Here is a 9,159-nt window from a genome sequence, read left to right as displayed (position 1 = left end):
CAATTGAGGGCAATATAGGGTTGCCAACTCAGGTTGGATGTATTCCTGGAGGTTTCATCGCAGGACCTCCCGCCTCCAACTGCCCCGTCTAGTCAAAAAGTCTTTATTTCCCCGTCTCCAATATTTTTTATAACTAATAAACAAAAGTGTTCAAAGAAAATAGGGAAAAAAAAATCACAATTTTTTTAATGCCCCTATGATTTCCCTCATGAAGATTAATCCTTAAATCCTGGAGAATCCAATTTGGCACCGAAACTCAGGCCCCAAAGATGTAGACAAATGTCGGGGCAGGATTCTCGGTGCCAAGAGAGGGCAGGATCAGAGGAAAAGGCCCAAGAATCGCCTATCCAAGAATTTATGGTGAACATTGGTTTTCTAATACAAAATAAAGTTTTTAACACTCCTTAACTTGGAGGTAGACTGGGAGGAGGCATTTTGGCCCAGAAATTAGTCTGGGCCCGTTTTCGGGCTGGGCAACTAGTGCATGACCGAAGTGCGAGGCCTGAGGATCGATGGGAGTCAGTCCTCGAGCCTCATTAACAAAGTCAGCTCGCTGGGGCAAAGAGGTCAAAGTCCGTCCGCCTGCCTCGCAGGCCGCGGTCCTCGGGTAAGTCCCGGGGGGTGGGGGAGCACTCCTACCCCTCCTGCCTCCTCAGGGTGGTTTCTTTAATAATAAAAACTAAATTAAACAAAATAAAACTAAATAGATCCCATGGCACTATTTCGAAGGAGAGCAGGGGAGTTCTCCCCAGTGCTCTGGCCAATATTTATCCCGCAACCAACACCGCTAAAAAAAGCAGATTATCCGGTCATTATCTCATTGCTGTTTGTGGGATCTTGCTGTGCGCAAATTGGCTGCCGCGTTTCCTACATTACGACAGTCACTACACTTCAAAAGTACTTCATTAGCTGTAAAGCGCTTTGGGACGTCCTGAGGTTGTGAAATGCAAATTCTTTCTTAATTAAGGTTTCCTGATGAAAATGCAAGGTCATTTGTTCTTTAGTTTGTCATGCGTAATGACTCTTAAAGAACCAAAAATTAGCTGATCATTGTAATTCAATAATCCTCGTTGTGCGAGAAATCGAAATGACCTAAATCTGGTGGATTTTCAAAGTAGGGACCATTCGGAAAGATTGTAGGAATGGGTAATAAGGGAACTCTCTGCCTCTCACGAGTTGCAGGCTACTTGCTGATAACTAAATTAAGTTGCCCCAGACTCCAGAGCCATGCAAACTGAGTGTCCTCTCCACATGGCAGTTCCTGCTGTCCCTCTTGCTACTGTGGTCTAATCCCCTCCTGTGCTCCAGTCTATTCACTCCCAAGTTATGTTTACTATCAAGGATGGTGAATCATCTTAATGTGGGAATTCTGAGTTACATAGTCTTTTCGGACAAAATCCCTCTCCACTTTCCTCTTCTCCAGCCAAACTGCCTGCCTGTCTTTCTTTCATAGAATCATAGAAAATTTACGGCACAGAAGGAGGCCATTCAGCCCATCGAGTCCGCGCCTTTCTCTCTATCTTCTTGCTCTTTGTTTATCGATCTGCCTTTTTTCCTTCTCTGTCTCTCTCTCTCTCTCTCTCCCTGCCTTCAGAGATATTCCCAGTCTGTGTGGCCTTTCACCTCGCCTCGCAGTCAGTGTACCCAATAAGCTTGAAACCAATTCAAAAATACAGGTTGCTTTACTGCAGTGTGTTTTGCACTCCTGTCATAAGGAGAGAACAGTTTAAGAGTGGGATTTATGCTCAGAACAAACGTCAGAGATCACAAATATGAGAGACATCAGAACAGGTGTAATTTTCAGACCAAAATAAACACATCTCATTCCAAGTGAGTGAAGCCTGGCTGGTACATTGAGGAGAGATTGGGTCGACTAGGCCTCTATTCACTAGAGTTTAGAAGAACGAGAGGTGATCTCATCGAAACATATAAAATTCTAACAGGACTAGACAGACTAGATGCAGGGAGGATGTTCCCGATGGCTGGGGAGTCCAGAACCAGGGGTCACAGTCTCAGGATACGGGGTATGCCATTTAGAACCGAGATGAGGAGAAATTTCCTCACTAAGAGGGTGGTGAACCTGTGGAATTCTCTACCACAGAAGGCAGTGGAGGCCAAGTCATTAGATGTATTCAAGAAGGAGATAGATATATTTCTTAATGTTAAAGGGATCAAGGGATATGGGGAAAAAGCGGGAACAGGGTACTGAGTTAGACGATCAGCCATGATCATTTTGAATGACGGAGTAGGCCCGAAGGGCCGAATGGCCTACTCTTGCTCCTATTTTCTATGTTTCTATGTTTCTACGCAAGCAGTTTGGACACCTAATTCCAAAATGGCGGTGCTATCCCAGTCGGGGCGTAATTGGGCCGAGAGAGCAGATTTTAATTTTCTTTTTTAAAACTTCTGCTGTAAATTTTGTCAGATCATTTTGGTCAGGGTGCGGCCATTAAATTTTTTTAATTGACTTTTAATTGCGCACGGCTCATGTCACAGATTTACAATGAAGACATTTTCATTGAAGAATTGAATATGTGTTTTGTTGTCGAGTGGCTAATGAAATAGCTTTCTCATGATTTTTTTTTAAACAACTGTAAATTGTACCTTAATAAAGTGCAACACTTGTTTTGATAAATGTGACTATTGGGGAGGGTGGGACATTTAAACCTTTACTGGCAGCAAATTACTGTTAGTTCTGAACAGATTGTGCTGTCAGGCAACTTTGGCTTTTATTTTGCGTTAGTTTTATTTTGATTGTTAATTGGTGGCACGGTATCATCTAATGAACTAAATGGAGACAACTGGCTGAACCAGACTGTTCTCAACCTCGGCGTCCTTGACCCCATGTCCTCTCCATCACAAAGACTGCCTACTTCCACCACATAACATCGCCTGTCGATGCCCCTGCCTCAGCTCATATGCTGCTGAAACCCTCATCCATGCGCTTGTTACCGCCAGACTCGACTACTCGAATGCTCTCCTGGTCGGCCTCCTATCATCCATAATCTTGAACACATCCAACACTCTGCTGCCCATATCCTAACTTGCAGCAAGTTCCTTTGGTGCTCGCTGACGTACATTGGCTTCTGGTCCATCATGGCCTCAATTTTAAAATTCTCATCCTCATGTTCAAATCCCTCCATGGCCTCGCCCCTCCCTATCTCGGTAGCCTCCTCCCGCACTACGGCCCTCCAAGATCTCCGCGTTCCTCCAATTCTGGCCTCTTGCGCATTCCCTGTTTTCATCGATCCACCATTGGCGGCCGTGCCTTCAGCTGCCTGGGCCCTAAGCTCTGGAATTCCATCCGTAAAGCTCTCCCTCTCTCCACTCCTTTAAAACACTCCTTAAAACCTACCTCTTTGACCAAGCGTTTAGTCACCCCAACATCTCCTATGTGGCTTGGTGCCAATTTTTGTCTGATTATTATCCAGCGAAGCACCTTAGGACGTTTTACTACGTTAAAGGCGCCATATAAATGGAAGTTGTTGTTGTCTAGGGAATACCATATCCCACAATATCTCCAGTACCCATCTATCAAATGTTTCTCCAGGTACTTATCCCACTCTCTCCTGAATCTGTCAGTACAATCAGCCCCTACTGCCTCCCTCACCCCCCATCCCATACGTTCACCACCAGGAAGGGGTTACATAGCAGATTGGAGAAATCCTTTAACACTGTGGAAGGGCTTCTCAATGTTAATTGTTTCCTTGTCATCGAGGCACTGTGAAGTTTTGCTTGGGTTTTTTTAAAAAACTATTTCTTGTGTTTAGATTATTTTGAAGTTGTCCAAATTTCACTTGTAGGTTGTGGGTTTCTATATTGTATTTCATTCATAAAATGACAAGTGGTTGTACAGATTTGTTTAAAACAAAAAGTCCCAGGTGTCCAATTAAGGAAGACGGAATCCTGCCAGGATTTCAGGAGGGAATGCTTCTCTCTCTTGAGTTGAGAAGTGCAGATATGTTCACCCGTTCCCAGCCAATGGTCAGGGTACTGATTTGGTAAAACTTCCTGCGGGCAAATCCTGCCAATTTCTGCATTTAATATTATTTGCTGCACAATTTTTGTATTAAAACTCCCAGGGTTGGTGAAAAGTGTCACTTTCTGAATGATTGGCTAGTCCTTGGCCCTAGAGATGGTACAGCACTGAATAAGGGAACCCACATATATCGGTACCCGCGTTGATTTTTTAATTTAAAAATTGTGCATTCTTTACATTAAATGCAGATTGAAATTTGCAACAAAGTCATGTCGATGCATTCAGCCCCCTAATTTGTATTGTACATGGGGTCACAGTTCAGAGGGCAAGTTACATAGAATAACATAAAATTTATAACAGAAACAGGCCATTCAGCCCAACTGGTCTATGCTGGTGTTTATGCTCCACATGAGCTTCCTCCCACCTTACTTCATTTAACCCTATCAACATATCCTTCTTTTCCTTTCTCCTTCATGTCCTTATCTACCTCCCCCTTAAATGCATCTACACTATTCGCCTCAACTACTCCACGTGGTAGCGAGTTCCAGGTTCTAATCACTCTCTGGGAAAGAAGTTTCTCCTGAATTCCTTATTGGATTTATCAATGACTATCTTATATTAATGGTCCCTAGTTTTGGATTTCCCCTCAAGCAGAAACATACGTCAAACCCCTTCATAATTTTAAAGATCTCGATTAGGTCACCCCTCAGCCTTCTCTTTCCTCGAGGAAAGTTGAAAAAAGAAAGTAAGCTGAGAAGATTAATAGAAGTCAATGGATAAGACCAGATTGTAAAGAAGATATTCACTATAACTCAGGCATTCTAAAATTCAATATTATATTTTCTCTCTCGCCAAAGCTGGATTCTTTACTCCTTACCCTCCCTCTTTAAGTTGCACTCTCCTGCATTAAACAAAGTACTTGGTTTCTCCCTACAAGCCTTTCTCATCAGGGCAGAGGTAGTTTACAACCAGACAACCGGGCTTGTTTCCCGAGACTTGAAATCCTTCTGCTTTTTCCCTTCGTGTCCCTTTCTGCTGCCGCTGTATGCTCTGATCTACACACACTGTTGGTGCTGAGACAGATGTAGCTCATGCTGTTCTGTATAAATTGGAATTAGTGCTTGGAATAAAGGCACAGGTAAAGATAAAAATGACCAATCTCCAGTTCTGATCAAGAACTTGCATTTATATAGCGCCTTTCACAACCTCAGGATGTCCCAAAGCGCTTTACAGCCAATGAAGTAATTTTGGAGTGTAGTCACTGTTGTAATGTAGGAAATGTGGCAGCCAATTTGCACACAGCAAGATCCCACAAACAGCAATGTGATAATGACCAGATAATCTGTTTTAGTGATGTTGGTTGAGGGATAAATATTGGCCAGGACACCGGGGAGAACTCCCCTGCTCTCCTTCGAAATAGTGGTCATGAGACTTATTACATCCACCTGTGAGGGAAGACGGGGCCTCGTTTAATGTCTTGATACTGAGGACTATCCCACGCAGTAGTTAAGTTTGAAATCATTTAACATTTTGCCCTTGAAATGATGCTCAGCAAATATCGACTAACGACATTTTGATGCTTTTCATGTGGAAATTGTTTGTCTGGTGTTTGAGCACTTTATTTTAAACGGACTTGCACCCCAGTTAAAACAGCAGACAAAGGAATTTCATGACAACACGTTATGCATCTGAACCTGATACAGCATAGTTTTAAGAGCCTTAATCATTAGAAAACGACATTTTAGGCTTTAACTTAAGAAACAGGTTCGCTCACTGTGGCTCATTTTATTTCCTCTCGTTTCCCATCTCTGTGACCCCCTCCAGCCCTACAACCCTCCGAGATCTCTGCGCTCCTCCAATACTGGCCTCTTGCGCTTCTCTGATTTTCATCGCTCCACCATTGGCGGCCGTGCCTTCAGTTGCCTAGGCCCTGAGCTCTGGAATTCCCTCCCCAAACCTCTCCTCCTCTCTACCTCTCACTTCTCCTTTAAAACCCTCCTTAAAATCTGCCTCTTCGACTAAGCTTTTGGCCACCTGTCCTACCATCTATATAGCTCGGGGTCAAATTCTGTTTGATAATCGCTCCTGTGAAACGCCTTGGGACGTGTTACTACATTAAAGGCGCTATATAAATGCAAGTTGTTGTTGTTCATTTCTATGATACTAAATTCGTGTCTAAATGCAATCTAACTCCAGGACTTCTCAGTGATCTCAACTGATCTCACCCCCTTCTGTTCTGTGTGTCAAATGTGTAACAACTGTCAGCTGCTAAATAAAGTTTGCTTTGGTTTTTTTAATTGACAGTATTGTGTTTTATGGGTTACTCTCCTTACATTCAAATGGCTTAGGAGTGATTTACTGCTAGACACAGAGAGGGAGGAGTTGCAAAGTTCTCGAGGAATGGGCCGTGTCTCTTCTGTTTGACAAGAATCATAAAATCATACAGCGTAGAAGGAGGCCATTCAGCCCATCGTGCCTGTGCCGGCTCTTTGAAAGAGCTGTCTAATTAGTCCCACTCCCCTGCTCTTTCCCTGTAGCCCTGCAAATTTTTCCACTTGAAGTATTTAACCAATTCCCCTTTTGAAAGTTATTATTGAATCTGCTTCCACCGCCCTTTCAGGCAGTGCATTCGAGATTATAACAACTCACTGTGGAAATAAAAATTCTCATCTCCCTTCTGGTTCTTTTGCCAATTCCAATTAAATCTGCGTCTTCGGCTTATCGATCCTCCTGCCAGTGGAAACAGATTCTCCCTTTCTACTCTATCAAAATCCCTCATAATTATGAACACTTCTATTAAATCTCCCCTTAACTTTTTCTGCTCTAAGGAGCAAACACTGAGAAATCAAGAATCTTTACGTTGGCGACTGTCTTTACTGTCCTGAAACTGGCACAATTACAGATCTATTTTTTGTGATTTTGAAAGTGAGCATGTGGCGATTTTTAGAGGGAAAAATTGGATAGGGGCCGCTTTTGGGCGTAGGCAACGCAATGCGCTATTACCCCACGCCCAGTAACCCCTGCGCAGGCAGGACCCGAGTTTCGGCCGGCCCGAGGACTTGCCTGCAATCAGCATTCCACTCCGGGCCTTGCACGTGGAATCAATGCAATTCGCACTTTCCACCACCAGGGGGAGCTCAATCTCTTAAAGGGAGGATGTTTCTTAGAAAATCTCTTAAAGGTAGCTGGTACCTGTTATTTGCTGAAAGTAACAGTCTACTATCTGCACTGAGTCTGAACGGAGATCAGACATCGCACACATAAAACACAGATGCAGATCCCATCCCTATGTTTACATGCTGATTAGTTATGGTAAAACATTGAATAAAGGTTGCGCACTACTAAATCCCACATCCTCCAATCTGCATGCAAGATCTCACCAATCTGCCGATCTGAGTTGGTACCAGGCCTGCGAGAGTGCATGCACCAGGTTTTCTGCTCTTGCTGAGAGACCTTGGTGCAAGAGGTGGACAGAAGGAGGGACATCCTATATCAGCAGTGGGAGGGGGGGGGGGCAAGAGGCCCTCCAGACATATACCCAAAAGTCAGTGGGAGGCAGCATGGGACAAAGTCAATGCCAGGCGCACAGCATCATGAACATGGGTGCAGTGCAGGGAGAAGTTCAATGCTTTGACATGAGTGGTCAAGGTGAGTGAGGTCAACTGTCAAGTGGCGTCTCCTACCAACTGCACCACTAGACGCATCCACTGCTCCATGCACTACACCCCCCCATCACCCACATACCAACAATCTCTTTCCATCAGTACTCAACTCTTCCAATCAGATGCTTTCTCTCACCCTTACACATTACCACTGTTTCAAGCCGCTCACCCACAACTATTAAGGTGGGTATAGAGGGATATGGGCCAAGTGCAGGCAATTGGGAATAGCTTAGTGGTATAAACTGGGCGACATGGACATGTTGGGCCGAAGGGCCTGTTTCCATGTTGTAAACTTCTATGATTCTATGATTCTATGATTTTAACTCACAGGCCATACACAATGGCAGCTATTCAACCACGATAGGCACATCACCCAGACATACCTCCCGCTTTCTTGCAGGAGAAGGTGGTGCATATCAGAAGGCAGTAAGTGGCAATGGCATTTAGCCCCTCGAGCCTGCTCCACCATTCAATGAAATCAAGGTGGACCTGTGACCTAACTATATATACCCGCCTTAGCCCCATATCCCTTAATACCCTTGGTTCACAGAAATCTATCAGTCTCAGAGTTAACATTCACAAGTGAGCTACCATCAACTGCCATCTGTAGAAAAGCGTTCCACTCTTTGCATGTAGGGGCATTTCCTAACTACACTCCTGCACGTCCTGGCTCTAAATGTTAAGCTATGTCCCCGCATCCTAGTATTCAAGTCTAGGAGGCCTCCAAAAACAGTTACAAACGTCTCAGCAGCCAGATGCAATAATCGAGCCACTAACCTGTAAATCCTGCATGGTCCCTTTAAATAGCGCTGGTGAGGGTGTCCTCCAGGCACTCAGACACGTTCAGATGGTCGGGGTTAAGACTGTGCGTTGAGTTGAGCGTTAAGTCCCAAAATGGTGTCTGTCACTTTAAATCAGCGTTGCACGGTGATTGAAGCCATTTTCTCCCTACTTTACATGATTTCAGCATTCGTTATCTGCGCCTGCCCTAATTCCTATACCAAGATCGCGTCCAGCGCACGTCACGCAGGAAACGTGCGAGCGCATTCAAGACACCATCTTGGATGTCAGAGAGGCCGCGTAGCACTGAAACCACAGGCGCTACACTGCCCCACCATTTAGCGCCCTTAACGTTAGAAGAGTGGCTGCTTTATCCTAGCAAATGATTGAAAAGCAACTTTTTATAAACTTCCTCGGAGATACACTGGACCACCCAGGCACTTTTAAAAGGAACTTTCACTTATATAGTGCATTTCATATCCTCAGGATGTAACAAAGCGCTTTACAGCCATTTAAGTACTTTTGAAGTGTAGTCACTGTTGTAATGTAGGAAACGCGGCAGCCAATTTGGGCACATCAAGGTCCCACGTAAAGCAATGAGATAATGACCATGTATTCTACTTTTGTGGTGTTGGTTGAGGGATAAATGCTGGCCAGGACACCGGGAGAACTCCCCTGCTCTTCTTTGAAACAGTGCCAAGGGACCTTTTACATCCACCTGAGAGGGCAGACAGGGCC

Source organism: Heptranchias perlo, chromosome 37 (assembly GCF_035084215.1).
Source record: "Heptranchias perlo isolate sHepPer1 chromosome 37, sHepPer1.hap1, whole genome shotgun sequence".
Classification (NCBI taxonomy): domain Eukaryota; kingdom Metazoa; phylum Chordata; class Chondrichthyes; order Hexanchiformes; family Hexanchidae; genus Heptranchias; species Heptranchias perlo.
Note: the sequence above shows the minus strand (reverse complement) of the source record.